Below are 19,358 nucleotides of genomic sequence, written 5' to 3' on the forward strand. Positions count from 1 at the left end.
TTTGCAGAGTGAATGCCTTAATATTTCAAAAAAATATGGAGATTTGTTTATTGTGGTCCTCTTGGTTTGCAAATGACCAACAGGAACCAGGGGACTGGGTCCAGATGGGAGCAAGGAGGAAGCCAAGAAAACCATTTATTCCTGGGGCTCTGGTCAGTTTTTACTTGTAACGGGAAGGGAATAAAATAACATGAAGTGGAGGCAATAGGAAGAAGAAATGAAGAATCCCTGAGTGACAACAGGAGTCTTGGACTGACTCCACGGTGCACACACACCCTGTTTCATCCCAGGCAGCATGCTGTCAGCCAGTAGGAGAGTGGCCGGCCCGAACAGTGCAACCTCCATTCTACCCTGTGGAGAAAAAAGACATGGTTTTTGCCTCACACTCAGTAACTTCTCCACACACATGACCGAGTTCTTGCCGAGTCTCCCATGTACAGCAATGCCCAGAATCCCCTTCATTGCTAGCCCTCTGGCACTTACTCCACTGGCCTTCACGTAGAATAATAATCTCCAATCTCATCCAGGTCGCTGCAAATGCTGTTAATTCATTCCTTTTTAAGGCTGTGTAGTATTCCATTATATACATATACCACAGTTTCTTTATCCACTGGTTGATTGATGGGCATTTGGATTGGTTCCATGATTTTGCAATTGTGAATTGTGCTGCTATAAATATGTGTGTGCAAGTATCTTTTTCAAATAATGACTTCTTTTCCTCTGGGTAGATACCCAGTAGTGGGATTGCTGGATCAAATGGTAGTTCTACTTTTAGTTCTTTAAGGAATCTCCATACTGTTTTCCTTAGCAGCTGTACTAGTTTACATTCCCACTAGCAGTGTAGAAATGTTCCCTGATCAGCGCACCACGCCAACATCTGTTTTTCGATTTTTTTTTTATTATGGCCATTCTTACAGGAGCAAGGTGGTATCACACTGTGGTTTTGATTTGAATTTCCCTGATCACTAGTGATGTTGAGCGTTTTTTCATATGTTTGTTGGCCATTTGTCTATCTTGTTTTGAGAATTGTCTATTCATGTCCTTAGCCCACTTTTTGATGGGATTTTTTTTTTCTTACTGCTTTGTTTGAGTTCATTGTAGATTCTGGATATTAGTCCTTTGTCAGATGTATAGATTGTAAAGATTGAAAATCTGGGGCTATTTCTGTCACTGAGGGAAGGTATGTCCTTCCCCTAAACTAGGTGTATGCTGCTGAGGGGGCAGAGGCCTGAGTTCTTCCATCCACCACCTTCAGGTGTCAGGCGGTTTCTGCTTGGACAAGATGGCTACCCTGGTGGGCTTGTTTCCTCTCTGGTCTCTTGTTCTGTCTCACTCCACAGAGGCCTGAGCTTGGGGCCATTCTTTTGCTTTTCTCGTCCTCCTACCCCCAGAGCTGACAGATTTAGCAAATAAAATTTACAAGATCCCCTGTTAAATTAGAATTTCAGGCAAACAACAACTGACTACCCCACACTAACTCAGGAGAGTCCCTCAGAGATAGGTGTCACTGCACCTCGGGAAGCAGGAAGCTCCATCCTTGCCCATTAAGCCCCCTCTCGGGGTCCCCTCAAGGAAGACAGTGGCTCCAGAAGGTGTGTTCCCACCCCTTTTCACAGCCTACCTCTCTCCCATCCCTCTCTGACCCCGGGTTCCAGCTGGCCCGGGAATTTCTGGGAGGACCCGTAGAACTAGGCCATCTGCAGTGGGAGCCTCCTGTTCCTCGCCACCTGCACTTCAGCCCTGTCTAACTAACAGCTCTCTGTGTTCTAAAGAAGGCAGGAGTGCCGGGCCACCCCAGCCTTCCGGAGCCCCAGTTCTGTAACATCATCCATCTCCTGGAAATACACTGGTTTAGCCATGCAAATTGGGCAAGCGTCAGGCAGAAATAGCAGCTGGGCCTGGAAGGACAGGTGACATCTGTGAGGAAAATGGCCAGGCGGGACAGAGTGGAGAGCACTGACTCTTCCCTTCCTGTCTGAGAACAGCACTGCCTTTGGGGGAACTCCTTCCCTCATGGGGCTTTAGCGGGGGCTGCCAGTCTCACGGCCCTGTCCCCTGCCACCCCCCCCCCCCCCCATAGGCATAGGAATGCTTGTGCGCCAGTCACTACATTTGGAAGTGGAAGCAAGTAAGGCTGCTCAGCTTCTCACAGGAAGCCTGTGGTGCTGGGCCAGAGTACACAGCCCATCTGAGGCGCTAAGCCTCCATGAAGAGGGAGTGGAGTCTGGATGGGATTCTAGTCCCACGGTTCACCCTTTCTGGGACCCAAACACACTCTTCCCCTTCCTTCAGTTCTGAGGTTCAAGAAATGTCCCCACTCACAGAACAAGTTTGAATTGGGTTTCTGTCACTTGCAGCCAAAGGAGACCTGCCTGTTATGGTTGGCATCGGGTCAACCATCTGTGAAACGGTGACCTGACAACCTGTCTCCTCCCAGTGAAGGCCACAACATCCCAACATCATTAGTTACCAAGGAAGTCTGGGATGAATTTCTACCAACTGTAGCAAAAAAGGGGCTAGACAGAAAAAATTTTGTTACCGACAGACCACTCTTCCCTCTGGAACAGGGCGGCAGGCTCCGACAGCAAGAAAGGACAAGGGGCTTCTAAGCGGGCAGCGCTGCCCTGTGCCCCTCCAGACTTCTCTTCCCAGCAGGGCAGCAGCACATGGCACCCTAGGATAGGAAGCCTGCAGGGGCTGGGGGGAGGCTGAACATCTTGGGGGCACCACTTTATGAGGAACCATTTGTGGCCAAAAATCTTCAGGGGCCTCAGATGACCTGAATGAACTCGTCTCTGGAGAGTGAGAGTCCCAGGCAGAAGGAGAGGTTTCATAGCCCAGGACCACATGCTGGAAATTTGGTTTCTGCAGCATTCAAAGGGGTACCAGAGGGACCCTCCACCCCAGCCCCACAGCTGGGAAAAACATGAGCCCTGGGTAGATTCCTACCTATTCAAAGAACTGGAAAACACAAACTGGGGCCTATGAGGCAAGTCTGGATGTGCAGCTCAGGGCAAGAGGACAGATGAATGCCACAGGCCATCTGTCTCAATATTTGCAAATTATAAATTAAACTAACAGGCTGTTAAATAAAGTATATTCTGTTCTGATCCTCTGACAAATATTCCTTTAAAATTATTTATTTTTATTTTTTAGACGGACTTTCGCTCTTGTTGCCCAGGCTGGAGTGTAATGGCACATCTCGCCTCACTGAAACCTCTGCTTCCCAGGTTCAAGTGATTCTCCTGCCTCAGCCTCCCAAGTAGCTGGGATTACAGGCACCTGCCACCACGCCCGGCTAATTTTTTGTATTTTTAGTAGAGATGGGGTTTCACCATGTCGGCAAGGCTGGTCTCAAACTCCTGGCCTCAAGTGATCCTCCTACCTTGGCCTCCCAAAGGGCTGGGATCATAGGTGTGAGCTACCACATCCAGCTGGAGCTGACTTTTAAACTGTATTTAATTTGTATTAATTTAAATTTAAATTTATTTTTTGGGACAGGGCCTCACTCTGTTGCCCAGGCTGGAGTGCAATAGTGCAATCATAGCTCACTGCCACCTTGACCTCCTGGTCTCCCACCTCAGCTTCCTGAGTTGCTGGGACTACAGATGCACACCATCATGTTTGGTTACTTTTTTTTTTTTTTGAGAGACAGAGTCTTGCTCTGTCGCCCAGACTGCAGTGCAGCGGCACCATCTCAGCTCACTGCAACCTCTGCCTCCCAGGTTCAGGCGATTCTGCCTCAGTTTCCCAAGTAGCTGAGACTACAGGCATGCACTACCATGCCTGGCTAATTTTTGTATTTTTTAGTAGAGACGGGGTTTCACTATATGTTGGCAGGCTGGTCTCAAACTCCTGACCTCAGGTGATCCACCTGCCTCAGCCTCCCAAAGTACTGGGATTACAGGCACAAGCCACTGTGCCTGGCCAATTTTTACATTTTTAAATTTTTTTGTAGAAAAATGGCTTCATTATGTTGCCCAGGCTGTGGCCTCAAGTTATCCTCCCACCTTGGCCTTCCAAAGTGCTGAGATTACAGGCATGAGCCACCATGCCTGGCCTAAATTTATATGTAAGTAGCCATATGTGGCTAGTGGCTACTGTATCGGACCACACAGTTCTGTACAGCTAATGCGCAACAGACAGTAGCATACTATACACACCCTACTACATCTTGCTTTGCTCCCTTAACAGCACCTATGTATTTTGGAGACAGATTGCCCCAGTCTGCCCCACCCCCTCCCTTTTTTTTTTTGAGATGGAGTTTTGCTCTTATTGCCTAGGCTGGAGTGCAATGGCGCTATCTCGGCTCACTGCAACTTCTGCCTCCTGGGTTCAAGCGATTCTCCTGCCTCAGCCTCCCAAGTAGCTGGGATTACAGGTGCCTGCCACTGTACCCAACTAATTTTTGTATTTTTAGTAAAGACAGGGTTTCTCCATGTTGGTCAGGCTGGCCTCCAACTCCCAACCTCAGGTGATCTGCCCACCTTGGCCTCCCAAAGTGCTGGGATTACAGGTGTGAGCCACCACACCTGGCCTAGTCTGCCTCATTTTTAAAAACTGCTGCATAATATCCTCTTGTAATCTACAAAGGCAATCCCTCACCCATCCCGGAGAGCAATAGGTCATCAAGTTTTTACAACAAGCTCTAAAATCTTCCACATATACCGTAACCAAGACACTTCGAAACAACCCTAGGTTCCTCATGCCTCCACTTTTGTCAGCCTGAGCCTGAGATAGTTTGACATTGAATAGTTAATTTTAGGGGCTGGGGGAGATAATTTACCATGAATCACTGCTCTAAAATATACTGTTCACCCATGAGGCCCATGCCTGGCATTCAGTAGTGCTGGTGGCATTCTTTAGAGTTAATCATAGTTCTAAGTGGTTCTCCTTTAAAGAGAAAAGTCTCCTGAGAAAGATGGCCATTAAGGCAAAAAATCTGAGGCTGCTCTTCCTTTTGTTCTGGTGAGAGGGGCCAAGGGGCTTTGTAGAGCAGCAGGGGCTCTGACGGTGAGCCTCACTGTTCTTAAAATTGTCCTTAAGAGGACAGGTGCTTTGGCTCATGCCTGTAATCCTAGCACTTTGAGGGGCAGAGGTGGGAGGATTGCTTGAGTCCAGGAGTTTAAGACTAGACTGAGCAACACAGGGAGACCCTGTCTCTACAAAAAATCTTTAAAAAAATTAATTGGGCATAGTGGCACGTGCTTGTAGTCCCAGCTACTCTGGAGGCTGAGGTGAGAGGATCACCTGAGCCCAGGAGCTTGAGGCTTGCCGTGAGCCAAGTTTGCACCACTGCATCCCAGCCTGGAAGACAGAATGAGACTGTGTCAAAAAAAAAAATTGTCCTTAAGTCCATCTGGATCCCTGGACAGCCTTCGTCTTAGGGCATTTCAGGTGGTGAGCCTCTTTCCAGCTTTAAATGGCCTTTAGAGAAATTTCACTAACCTGCCTTGGGGTTTGGCTCTGTATAAACCCTTTCTTCTGGAGGGCAGCAATAGACAGGGGACTTGGTGGTCTGACAGATCTGGGGACAGATCCCAGTTTCAAATGGCAGGGTCTGTTTACAGCTTACAGGGGAAATACTTAGCACTATGTGCTGATCTTTAGGAAATAAGTCTATGTTTCTTTTTTTTTTTTTTTCTTGAGACAGAGTCTCACTCTGTCACCTAGGCTGGAGTGCAATGGCGCAATCTCAGCTCACTGCAACCTCCACCTCCTGGGCTCGAGCAATTCTCCTGCCTCAGCCTCCCGAGTAGCTGGGATTACAGGCACACACCACCATGCCTAGCTAATTTTTGTATTTTAAGTAGAGACGGGGTTTCACCATGTTGCCCAGGCCGGTCTTGAACTCCTGACCTCAGGTGATACACCTGCCTCGGCCTCCCAAAGCGCTGGGATTACAGGTGTGAGCCACCGCACCTGGCCCAGTCTATATTTCATAACAAGTGTTGCAAACAAATGCTTGTTCCTCAGTGCTGCAAAGAAGAACCAGCACTCAGACAATTTTCTCAGCAAGGCAAATTTACTTTCTGCAGAAAGGGTGCTTCTCAGAAGCTGGACTGCCACAAGAGCACACCAAACAAAGAAAGGCAGGAGTTTTTTTTTTTTTTTTTTTTTTTTGAGACAGAGTCTTGCTCTGTCGCCCAGGCTGGAGTGCAGTGGCGCAATCTCAGCTCACTGCAAGCTCCGCCTCCTGGGTTCACGCCATTCTCCTGACTCAGCCTCTCTGAGTAGCTGGGACTACAGGCGCCCGCCACCACGCCCGGCTAATTTTTTTTTTGTATTTTTAGTAGAGATGGGGTTTCACTGTGGTCTCGATCTCCTGACCTCGTGATCCGCCCACCTTGGCCTCCCAAAGTGCTGGGATTACAAGCATGAGCCACCACGCCCAGCCAGGCAGGAGTTTTTATCCCTGACACACTGGGCTTCTACTGCTGTGTCCTACCTCCATTGGTTGGAACTGGACCTCACAATCTAAACTGACCCTGACTGGCTAAAACCTTGAAATTTTTCTAAACAGGTAAAGGCACAATGGGGAACAAAGGAAGGGAGTGGATTTTTTTTACAGGAAACTAGGAAGGCAATAACATTTCCAAATAAGGAAGGGGCACAGGCTGCAAGCTGGGACATGCCTGGGCACGTTCAGGCATGTCTGGACAGACTTAGGGAAAAAATGAGATAGGCCTTGGTTACAATATAAGAACACAGAATATATTTACTCTTTTACTCCATTTAACAACTACTTGGGCTTAACAAAGAGTTATTAGTAGAATAAAAGATCTGTTAGTGTGAGATATGAAAAGCTGTGGAGGTTTAAAAGAAATATTTAAATAAATCCCTTTTATTCAAAAAGGTGAACTTGAAGAGGAACTTATCTTTATCAACAAGTCACATGGGGATAATGAAGGAATGGCCTAAAATGCTCTCAGTAATATTCCTGAGTTCCCTGAGGGCCGGGCTTGGTGTTAACGCATGGTGGGGAAGGGAGTGGGGTTGTGTGCAGAGGAGGACATGATTCTTGCCTTGTCAGGGTCCCTGACCTGATGGCGATCCGTGTTGTCATGCTCATAGTGACAGACACCACAGCAAGAGCAGACCCAGGTTGTGCAATCCCCAAAGCAGAGCTCCTCACTCACTGGGATAGATAGAACTGTTGGCCCCAATTCCTCAGCCCTCTTTGTACCTACCACTTGCCATGGTTTCATTGTGGGTGGAGGATACTTTCTTGCCCCCGGCTTCAGACTTGCCCATGTGGCTTGCTTTGGCCATGGAATGAAGCAGAAATGAAAACCAAGCCCACACCTAAAGATGCCTTAAGCGGTTCTGCAGGCCGGCGTGTGCTTCCACCTTCATCCAGATGCCCTTCTCTGGTGCGCAGCCGCTTCTTCAGCTTTGGCCCAGAAGGAATGGAGCCCCCTGGTGGATCCACAGGCCTGCTGGGAGCCACAGAGCACATCCAGTGTTCACTGAGGAGATGACTGCGTGTCACCCAATGCCCAGCTAGAATGACACCTCTCCAGGCCTCTCCACCACGTTACTCCACCATAGACTCCCTGCCTGCTTCTTCTGCAAAGCCTTGGACACACAAATGCCTACCAAAAAGCGGGTAGGGTGCCAGGACACCTCCAAGTATAAGTGGGGCTCCCCACCACGCCTAGATGTGGAGGTGTGCTGCAGAGTGGTGGCTGCTTGTGACACTCATTTCACCCCTTTCTGTGCAGGTGCCGGAAGCCCAGGAGCCACATATCAAGTCTCCCTTGCCAGCAGGGTGCTGCCAAAAAAATGCAGTCATGTGAAATTTGGAATATAGAAAGGAGGTAGAAGTCATCCTTTCTTCCCTGCTAGCAGCAGACATGCAGGCTCTGGTGGTCAGCTGGACTCCATATTCCCCCATCAGTCACCAGCCTGGGGACCGTGGAGCTGGAAGGACCACAGCAGCGGTTTCCCAAGTTTGCAGAGGCCTGAGGCCTGAGGTCCTCCCAGGAGACCTCGCACTCCTCCCGCTCAGCAGCCAGACGACTTTCTGGTTTGAGTCTTCTCTGTTGGGGCTTCGCTGCCCCTGGGATAGGAATTAAAATGCCAAGGTTGTTGATTCTTGAAAGGAGCAATTCGACTTTTCACCCCCTCCTCATTTTAGATGGGAACCATGAAGGCTCTATCGTTTACTCCACGTCCATGAAAGATGTCATCCTTGTTGGAAGACTCCTTGCTGTGAGGTTTCTGTGCCATGTTTTTCACGTGTGTAGCACTGAGAGGTCTGTACATATCCCTAAGCCAGAGTGGCTGTCTTTTTTTTTTTTTTTGAGACAGAATCTCGCTCTTTTGCCCAGGCCGGAGTGCAGTGGCGCTATCTCGGCTCACTGCAAGCTCTGCCTCCCGGGTTCACGCCATTTTCCTGCCTCAGCCTCCCGAGTAGCTGGGACTACAGGCGCTCGCCACCGCGCCTGGCTAATTTTTTGTATTTTTTTAGTAGAGACGGGGTTTCACCGTGTTAGCCAGGATGGTCTCGATCTCCTGACCTCGTGATCCGCCCCCCTCGGCCTCCCAAAGTGCTGGGATTACAGGCGTGAGCCACCGCGCCTGGCCCAGAATGGCTGTCTTAACTAGAAAAAGCCACCCTGGAAGATAGGGAAATATGCATTTTGCATGTCCTCTGCTTTCTCTGGCCACAGCAATGAATCCTCCAATATACCTCAGTTTCAGTTCGCCATGAGCATCTCCTACGTGGCAGAAATCTGAAAATGCCTCCGGGGAGACACGTGGACAAGACACTGAGTGATGCTGCCGTTCCCACGCCTCTCACAATGTACTTCTCTGGTCTTATTAGGACTAAATGAGTATCTCAGTCCATAATAACAGTGATTAGAACCACTGCAGACCACATACCTGGGGTCTTGAAAATAATTCCAAGCATGCGGGACTTTCAGAAGCTCTCCATGTCTGTCCGGAAGGGCCCCACAATGTCTTGGGGAGACTTTGTATGTGGCTCAGCATGGAGCATGAGCAGGATTTTCAGCCCCACTCACCTTGGCCAAGTGCTCTTGTGCAGTGAACACCCGTGCTGGGCAGAAGCATTTTACATCAGTCCCCTTTGGAGTTAGTCTCCTTGGCATCATTTGATGGGGGGTGGGAGATGAAGTGGTTCTTGGCTAATTTCTTGGCCCCTGCACCATGTGAGGCTGTTCCAGCTCCCTTGGGGCTGGACTCCTGAGCCTTTTTTTCTTTGGCAGTGCTCCCCACAAATGCCCGGGCACCCTGTGATCCATCTTCCTCAGCCTCTCAAAGTGCTGGGATTACAGGCGTGAGCCACCGTGCCGGGCCAAGGTATAGCCTTTCTACATTGCAGAGTCATTCAGTTTCTAAAATTATGGAGCTTGTATTGTTAGAACCAATGAAGTGAGTAAGAAAATTTTTTAAAATAAGCCATCAGTCCGGACCTGTGTGGGTAAATGAAGGAGAAGCACTTTAAAGTCAGGGAAAAAATATCTACATACCTAACATTTAGGATTATCAACCACTGCTGGTTTTCCATAGACCATTTCATTCCTGATTTCATCTGTAAGAGATATGATTATTGCTACCATTCAGAGGGGGACTTTGATTGTTAACTGCGTGGTCCTCCTTGTTTGGCGCCCTGCAAACCAATGTGCTCCTTTCTCCAGCTGCAAAACCTCGGTATGGTTTGGCTTTACTGTGCTGGGCCAGTGGACCCCAGTTAAGTCCACTAATAAGCTCTTGCTATATCCTTGGGATGGGTTTCAGATTCAAAATAGACTGACCCTACCACACCGCTAACTCGGCTGATGAGCATTTGTCAATAACATAGAGGCTTCATTCAAAGTTGTAATTATTGGAACCCAGGGTGATTTCAGGATTTTATGGGGCCTGAACCTTACCTATTAATAATAGGAACATGGAAAAGTATGAATACAAAGATTCCCAAGGGCCTCCCGGGACCGTGCAAGTGAGAAGCCCTGACACTGAGGCTCTATTCAATTCATCATCATTCCACCACAGCTGGGGCCCTTTTTTTTTTTTTTTTACAAATTTTTGTAATGCAATAAAATATACTGTTTCAACTTACAAACACCACAGAACACTGTCATATCGGTCACAAAATTACTGGCAGCTTCCCTTGGCAACTTGCCTTTGGAAAGAAATGCAGTGGGCATATATCTCACTATAGCAAATGTTTCCTGAAGCAAATTAGTTTTGTTTACTAGAAAGATTTGACCCAAAACAATGGAGCCCAGCCCCCAACATACATTTGGTGTGTTGAGACCATTGTGCCAATAGGGTCACTTGTTTCATGCCTTTTCTTGCCCATGCCAAAGGTCAGAACTAGGAAAAGCAGGGCAGGTCATATACAAACTATATAAGTTTCTCGGCCTCTTCGTACTTTAGTTTCCCCATTTGAAAAAACGAATGGATTTAAGACATACTTTTCAGAATTCATAATGGGCTTATACCCAGTTAACCAACAATTGTATGAGGTTCTTACACGTAAATAGTTGTTTACATGTATTCATCTTCTATTTCACTTACAACTTGAGTAAAAACTGCATTCCGTGCCAGGCCTGAAATGTTCCAAAGCTCAGTTCTGCCAGTAAATTGCAACCAAGACTTCTACCAAAAAAGACACAAGCCAAAGAAGAAAAAAATATATATTCTTTCAGAACATTTATCACTTGCATTGATTCTAATTTATATAGGATGGAACATAACCTCAATCCTTTATGCACTAAGGAAATCTCACTGTGGAAGATACTGGCTTATGATTTATACTTTAACATTGCACATGTGGTGCATTAGCTACAAAACAGTGAACGCTCAGTAAATACTTATGTTAAGTGATCTTTATTTCTGTAGGACAGGATTTCACAACTTCAGGGCCATCGACATTTTGGACTATATAATTCTTTGCCGTGGGAGTTTGTCCTGTACCTCGTAGGATATTTAGCAGCATTCCTGGCCTCTGCCCACCAGATGCCAGAAGGACACCACAATTGTGACAACTAAAACTGTCACGAGGTCAAGAGATCGAGACTATTCTGGCTAACACGGTGAAACCCCATCTCTACTAAAAATATAAAAAAAAAAAAATTAGCCAGGCGTGGTGGCGGGCGCCTGTAGTCCCAGCTACTCGGGAGGCTGAGGCGGGAGAATGGCATGAACCCAAGAGGCGGAGCTTGCAGTGAGCCGAGATTGCGCCACTGCACTTCAAACCGGGCAACAGCGCGAGATTCTATAAAAAAAAAAATTAAATTACTTTCTCCAACTGAAGAGAAGGAGAAATGCATGTTGGGAAGGAGAAATGAAGACTATTGAGTGCTACCGGGAAGACTGGGCTGTATCATGAGTCACGGTGTAGTCTTTCTGGACAACCAGGATGCTTCAGAAGGACTCTGAGCTGCTGGGTGGTACAGACATTTGTCACCTTGGATAACCTTGCCACAGTTCTTGCTGGCAACAATTTCCCTTCATTTCACTGAAAAAAATAAAAAAACCCTCTCAGGTGCCTTAGGCCTTTCCTTGATTTTATTTTAAAACATTATTCTCTTTTCTGTATTTATAAAAGGCAAAAAACACAGAAACTAGGTGTATGTACTAAAGTAGAAAAGAACACTTAAACTAGATAACAGTGGGGGTCGAGTAGTAACCCCAGGCTCTGAGTTCAGTAAATAAATAAATCTAATATGAATTGCATTTCTCCTCTCACCTGTCTATTGAGTTGTAGAACATTTCCTTCATTGCTGCATCAGTGATGGGCTTTATGCTGTGAAATTCTCAAAACCTAAATCTTATGAAATGGTCTCAATGTCCAAACAGCACTAAAAACTCATTACTTACAAAATGATACCAAGTAAGTGTTTCATAATTTTTTTTTTTTTTTGAGACGGAATCTCACTCTGTCGCCCAGGCTGGAGTACAGTGGCATGATCTTAGCTCACTGCAACCTCTGCCTCCCAGGTTCAAGTAATTCTCCTGCCTCAGCCTCCTGAGTAGCTGGGATTACAGCACATGCCACCATGCCTGGCTAATTTTTGTATTTTTAGTAGAGATTAGGTTTCACCACGTTGCTCAGGCTGGTCTCGAACTCCTGACCTCATGATCCACCCACTTCGGCCTCCCAAAGTGCTGGGAATACAGGCATGAGCCACCGCGCCTGACCTGTTTCATAATCTTTACCATACCTTTATAATATTTGAATGGCTATGTGAAATGGTCACAGGTTAGAAACAGATCACAGTCCAAAAGTTAAATAATACCTCGCAGGTAATCGTTTCAGTTACAGGAAGTGGAACCAGGACTGAAGAGGATTTTTATGGGTTCAAAATGGGAGAGTGTGTGCTGATTGGTTTGTGAGTATGCCAAAAAGGCTAAAAAAAAAGGCACCACTTAAAGATGGGCACGGTGTAAAAAAACAGGGAAGAGAAGGCACATGTAAAATAGGTAAAAGGCGGGGATCAATCAGAGGAAAGCGTGCCAAACAGAAAGAGAGGTTCTCAATCCGTCCATGGATTTATCCAAGACTTGTAGCTTGGCTTTCAGCCTTTAAACCGTCTGGTTTGGAGGTCAGCTTTCACCAGGGACCCACCCCTGTCTGCCTCGGATTTGTCTGCCTCTTGCCACTATCAATACCTTGACTTTAAAGTATTGCTTAAAAAATGCTGACAATCATCTGAGCCTCTAGCAAGTCATGATCTTTTTGCTGGTGGAGGGTCTTGCCTCATTGTCATGCCTGCTGACTGATTAGGGTAGTGGTTGCTGAAGGGCTGGGTGGCCATAACAATTTCTTACAATAAGACAACAATTATGTTTGCCACATTGATTGACTCTTCTTTTCACAAAAGATTTGTCTGTACTGTGCACTGCTGTTTGATAGCATTTTACCCACAGTAAAACTTCTTTCAAAATTGGAGTCGATCCTCTCAAACTCTGCTGTTGCTTATTAACTAAGTTTATGGAATATTCTAAATTCTTTGTTGCCATTTCAACTATGTTCATAGCATCTTCACCAGGAGTAGATTCCATCTCAAGAAACCACTTTCCTTGCTCATCCATAAGAAGCAACTCCTGGCCTGACACGGTGGCTCACGCCTGTAATCCCAACACTTTGGGAGGCTGAGGCAAGCAGATCACCTGAGGTCAGAAGTTCGAGACCAGCCTGGCCAACATGGTGAAACCCCATCTCTACTAAAAATACAAAAATTAGCTGAGCGTGGTGGCAGGTGCCTGTAATCCCAGCTACTCGGGAGGCTGAGGCAGGAGAACTGCTTGAACCCGGGAGGCAGTGGTTGCAGTGAGCCAAGATCATGCCACTGCACTCCAGCCTGGGGCACAAGAGCCAGACTTCATCTCAAAAAAAAGGAGCAACTCCTCATCCATTCAAGTGTTATCACGAGATGGCAGCAATTCAGTTTCATCTTCAGGCTCCACTTGTAATTCTAGTTATCTTGCTATTTCCACAACATCTGCAGTTACTCTCCACTGAAGTCTGAACTCCTCAAAGTCATGAATAAGCATTGGAATCAACTTCCTCTAATTTGTAGTTGTTGTTGTTGTTTTTGAGATGGAGTCTTGCTCAGTCACCGAGGCTGGAGTGCAATGGCGTGATCTCAGCTCACTGCAACCTCCGCCTCCTGGGTTCAAGCAATTCTCCTGCCATGGCCTCCCAAGTGGTTGGGATTACAGGCACTCACCACCATGCCCGGCTAATTTTTGTATTTTTAGTAGAGACAAGGTTTCACCTTGTTGGCCAGGCTGGTCTCAAACTCCTGACCTCAGGTGATCCACCTGCCTTGGCCTCCCAAAGTGCTGGGATTACAGGTGTGAGCCACTGTGTCCGGCCTAAACTCCTGTTAATGTTGATATTTTGGCCTCCTCCCATGAATAATGAATATTCTTTTTTTTTTGTTTTTTTGAGATAGAGTCTCGCTCTGTCGCCCAGGCTGGAGTGCAGTGGTGCAATCTCGGCTCACTGCAAGCTCCACCTCCTGGGTTCATGCCATTCTCCTGCCTCAGCCTCCCAAGTAGCTGGGACCACAGGTGCCCACCACCACGCTCGGTGAATTTTTTTTTTTTTTTGTATTTTTAGTAGAGATGGGGTTTCACCATGTTAGCCAGGATGGTCTTGATTTCCTGACCTCGTGATCTGCCCACCTTGGCCTCCCAAAGTGCTGGGATTACAGGCGTGAGCCACCGCACCTGGCCAAGAGGAATCACCATCTATGTCAGCAGTAGCCTCACAGAATGAACTTCTGAAATAATAAGACTTGAAAGTGGAAATTACTCCTTGATCCATGGGCTGTAGAACAGATGGTGTGTCAGCAGGCATGAAAACAACATTGATCTCCTTGTAGATTTCCATCAGAGCTCTTGGATGACCAAGTGCATTGTCAATGAGCAGTAATATTTTTTAAAGAATCTTTTTTTCTGAGCAGTAGGTCTCAACAGTAAACTTAAAATATTCACTAAGCCATGTTATAAATATGTGCTGACATCCAGGCTTTGTTGTTCCATTTATAGAGCACAGGCAGAGTAAATTTAGCATGATTATTAAGGGCCCTAGGATTTCTAGAAAGGCAAAAGAGCATAAAGTCACCAGCTGCATTAGCCCCTATGAAGACAGTCAGCCTATCCCTTGAAGCCAGGCATTGACTTCTCTCTAGCTATGAAAGTCCTGGGTGGCATCTTCTTCCAATAGAAGGTTGTTTCATCTACACTGAAAATCCATTGTTGAGTGTAGCCACCTTCATCAATGATCTGAGCTAGATCTCTCGACAACTTGCTGCAGCTTCTCCATCAGCACTTGCTGCTTCACCTTACACCTTTATGTTACAGAGACATCTTCATTCCTTCAGCCAACCTCTGCGAGCTTCAAACTTTTCTTCTGAAGCTTCATCGCCTCTCTCAGCCTTCACAGAATTCAAGAGAGTTGGCCGGGCCCGGTGGCTCACGCTTGTAATCCCAGCACTTTGGGAGGCCGAGGCGGGCGGATCACGAGGTCAGGAGATCGAGACCATGGTGAAACCCCGTCTACTAAAAATACAAAAAAATTAGCCGGGCATGGTGGCGGGCACCTCTAGTCCCAGCTACTTGGAGAGGCTGAAGCAGGAGAATGGCGTGAACCCGGGAGGCGGAGCTAGCAGTGAGCCGAGATTGCACCACTGCACTCCAGCCTGGGCGACAGAGTGAGACTCCATCTCAAAAAAAAAAAAAAAAAAAAGAATTCAAGAGAGTTGTGACCTTGCTCTGGATTAACTCTTCATCCAAATTAACTCTGCATCCTCAGCACCCAAATATATGACTCATAGGCAGTTCCATTGCATAAACAAACAACACAAAATGAGGAAATGCGGAGCAAAGTGCCAGACACTGCAAGTGTTTCTGGAATAAATTCCCTCCTGGCCCGGTCTTTGCAATCCAGATTGTCAGTTTCTGGGGAAAATAACTTTCTGTCATCTAAACATCCAAGGAGCAAGGAGTGTAGGAGGCCTGGGACCATGGCTCAGGGTGGATTAGAATCAAGCACCAAAAAGCTTAAAGGAATTTCTGCTTTCCTTTGTTTATGGTGATTTACCAAAAGGCCTTTTGAGGAAGTAGTTCTGCCTTTGAGACCTTACAGAAGCAGACAAGCTCCTGCAGGTTTCCTTCAAGCTTTCTCTCAGTTCTCCTCCTTGGGTCTGATTATTAAAAGACATAACCACCTCTGTGGTTTCTGTTATTTCCATCTTGGTTTCTTCTTTTCAAGCAACTGTGTGGATTTGACACCCAGCAATTACAAGAACCTGGATGAATGCAGGTCTCTTGCACTAGTTCTATTTCCTGCACTCTAGTAAAACAAAGCTCCTCATCAGTCTGGCATAGCTGATACTCCCACTCCCGCCTCCACCCCTGCTCATCATAAAAGGATCCCTTGGATAGGACTTTACAGCTTTCAAGGCACTTTCACACGTTCAAGTCTTAAAGGCAGGGCAAGCAGAGCGCATGCAGACACAGGGCCGTCCCGGCACCCGCTGCTGTCTCTCCCCCTGCCCAAGCCCAAGCATGATGCTGAGCTCAGTGCAAGTTTAATGATACTTTAGGTTGATGGATCCCCTTAGTTTTCCAAACACTTTCTCAGAATATCTCATCTGATCATCATACTAAAATACAAAAAATTAGGCTGGCCGCGGTGGCTCACACCTGAAATCCTAGCACTTTGGGAGGCCAAGGTGGGTGTATCACCTGAGGTCAGGAGTTCGAGACCAGTCTGGCCAACATGGTGAAACCCCGTCTCTACTAAAAATACAAAAATACTTAGCCGGGTGTGTTGGCAGGTGCCTGTAATCCCAGCTACTCGGGAGGCTGAGGCAGGAGAATCGCTTGAACCCCGGAGGCAGAGGTTGCAGTGAGCCGAGATCGTGCCATTGCACTCCAGCTTGGGCAACAAGAGTGAAATTCCATCTCGGAAAAAAAAATAACAATAAATACAAAAAATGAACTGGGCATGGTGGTACAAAAGTAATGCAGTTTTGCTATTGCCTTTAATGGCAAAAACCACAATTACTTTTGCACCATCCTACTAGTTCTTTGAGGTTGGCAAGGTGGGAATTCGCATCCCATTTCAAGGAAGAAGGAAACTGAAGCTCAGAGCCCTGAATGATTTTCCAAGGCCCCCCTGCAATGTAACCCTTCTGAGAAGATCTCGTCAGAACTTCAACTCTGCCCACCACCAATAAGAGAACAATAAGAGCTAACATTTACCGAATGGCTAGCCTGGTGCAGGCGGTGCTTAGCGCCTCGTATGTGCTCCACATCAGCAGGTAGTAAGGAAGTGGTTATCTTTAACTATTGTTGGATTCCCAAGGATGTCAGTCCAAACACGCTTCTTGGGCACTTATCCAGGGCCCAGGAAAGTAGTTCTGGAAATACAGAAAACAAGAACCAGTGGCACTTACAGTGCCTACTGTGGAGTCAGTGAGGCAAGATGAAATTACATGGGGCCGGCGCGGTGGCTCACGCCTGTAATCCCAGCCCGTTGGGAGACCAAGGTGGGTGGATCACCTGAGGTCAGGAGTTCGAGACCAGCCAGACCAACATGGTGAAACCCCATCTCTACTAAAAATACAAAAATTAGCTAGGCGTGGTTGTGGGCCCCTGTAATAGCAGCTACTTGGGAGGCTGAGGCACAAGAATCACTTGAACCTGGGCGGCAGAGGTTGCAGTGAGCCGAGATCACACCAGTGCACTCCAGCCTGGGCAACAGAGTGAGACTCTGTCTCAAAAAAAAAAAAAAAAAGAAAAGAAAAGAAAAAAGCAATCATATGAAAGCAATGAGCCACATGAACCTAATCCATGGGTAAGCAGGATGTGGTGTCATGATGTAGATTAGGTAATATCCACGGTTCCCAGCTCAAACTCTCTCTAACCATAAAGGTAAGTATGTTTTTCCTCTACTCTTACACCACAACAATCAACACAGAAGGCTTCTGTGACCATGTGTGTGGAGGTTTGCCTCCACACACCAAGGACTGGACGCCAGCTGGGTGTCCTCTAATTCAGTTCTGACACTATCTCCATGTAGATAGTGTCGGATCCCACAGGCTGGGGGCTCAGTGTCCAAGACTGCCCCACTCCCACACCAGTCGCAAGTCCAGGCCTCCAGAACTTCTGGCCAACAGACTTCAAGTTAGACTTCCCATGACCCCTCTTTGGGTTCACTTAATTTGCTGGATCAGTTCACAGAACTCAGGGAGACACTTACATGTACTGGTTTATTAGAAGGATATTACAAAGGATACAAATGAAGATGATACAGAAGGGCTGGGCTCCCAACTAAACCCCACCCTTAAGCCTGGAACCATGGCCCTAGGTGAAAACAGCTGAACCCATTCCTCCACCCAAATGTTGCCTTTTTTGGCCTGCCCTGCCCCTATCCTGTTCCCATAAAAGACTTCAGCTGGCACAGCAACACAAGCAGCTGAGGGTCGGGATACCAGTGTGTGAGCTGTGACCACAGAAGCAACTGAGCATCAGTGACTACGGATAGATGCAGCTAACTTCAGACGGTGCAGCTTCCAAGAGGGGCCCAGCTGGAGACGACCAGGCTTCAGGGAAAGATCACCTTCCCATCCCCTTTCTAGCCTCCCTTTCCAGCCTCCCATTCCACTGAGAGTCACTCACCACTCAATAAAGTCTTCCGCATTCATCACCTTTTTTTTTTTTTTTTTTTTGAGACGGAGTATCATTCTGTCTCCCAGGCTGGAGTGCAATGGCACGATCTCGGCTCACTGCAACCTCCGCCTCCCGGGTTCAAGCGATTCTTGTGCCTCAGCCTCTAGAGTAGCTGGGACTACAGCATGCGCCACCACACCTGGCTAATTTTTGTATTTTTAGTAGAGGCGAGGTTTCACCATGTTGGCCAGGCTGGTCTCAAACTCCTGACCTGAAGCGATCTGCCCACCTCGGCCTCCCAAAGTGCTAGGATTACAGGCGTGAGCCACTGCGCCTGGCCATTCATCACGTTTCAAACAGTTCATGTGAGCTTATTCTTCCTGGATGCTGGACAGGAATCTGGGTGCCAAGAGGGCAGGGGCTCCCACTCTGACCCTCCACTGAGCTAGCTGGCACTCAACCACCCCTGGACAGCAGAACTGAAAGAGCACTGGTTGTAACATGCTTGGATGCTGTGCGGGGCCCACACAGAACCTGATCTAGCCAGAGAGGAGCGAATGGCCGGTTCCAGCATTTGTCCCCTCGGGTTCCCACGCTCATTCACTCACACTTTCCCTCCCATGAGGAGTGGCCAGCAACAGGCTGAGTGCAACAAGCCACTCCAGTTCCCACTCACAAAGGGGGTCGAGGGAAGTGTCCCATCTAAGAGACATGTAGGGTAAGGTGTGGGGGAAGGGGTACGGAGCTTCCCCACCCTCCCTGGGCCCATCACCCTCCAGGAAGCTCCAGTGTTCAGCTATCAAGAAGCTCACTGGGCCCTGTCCTCTTAGGGCTTGTTTTGTTTTGTTTTTGAGACAAGGTCTTGCTCTGTCACCCAGTCTTCAGTGTAGTGATGCAATCTTGGCTCACTGCAACTTCCACCTCCCAGACTCAAGCAATCCTCCCACCTCAGCCTCCTGAGTGGCTGGGACTACAGGTGTGCACCACCAGGCCCAGTTACTTTTTTGTATTTTTAGTAGAAATGGAGTTTTGCCACGTTGCCCAGGCTGGTCCCAAACTCCTGGCCTCAAGCAATCCACCTGCCTTGGCCTCCCAAAATGCTGAGATTAGAGGCGTGAGCCACCAAGCCTGGCCTCTTGGGTTTTTATGGAAGCTTCATGATGTCAGCATTCCTTCTCCCAGGGTGTGGTCTTCAG

At 47.5% G+C, this 19,358-nt stretch overlaps 1 long non-coding RNA gene and 1 pseudogene across 1 annotated transcript; one reads left to right on the top strand and one right to left on the bottom strand.

Moving 5' to 3' along the window:
- On the bottom strand, positions 1–7,643 carry LOC101177799. Its single transcript, XR_179872.3, has 2 exons — positions 7,191–7,643; positions 1–351 (listed from the first exon to the last, which is right to left on the bottom strand). It is a non-coding gene; the product is annotated as an uncharacterized LOC101177799 (long non-coding RNA).
- An 18-nt stretch (positions 7,644–7,661) lies between these two features.
- Positions 7,662–16,232, top strand: LOC115833598 (annotated as a pseudogene).
- Positions 16,233–19,358: the final 3,126 nt, after the last annotated feature.

Source organism: Nomascus leucogenys, unplaced genomic scaffold (genome assembly GCF_006542625.1).
Source record: "Nomascus leucogenys isolate Asia unplaced genomic scaffold, Asia_NLE_v1 Super-Scaffold_285, whole genome shotgun sequence".
Lineage (NCBI taxonomy): Eukaryota > Metazoa > Chordata > Mammalia > Primates > Hylobatidae > Nomascus > Nomascus leucogenys.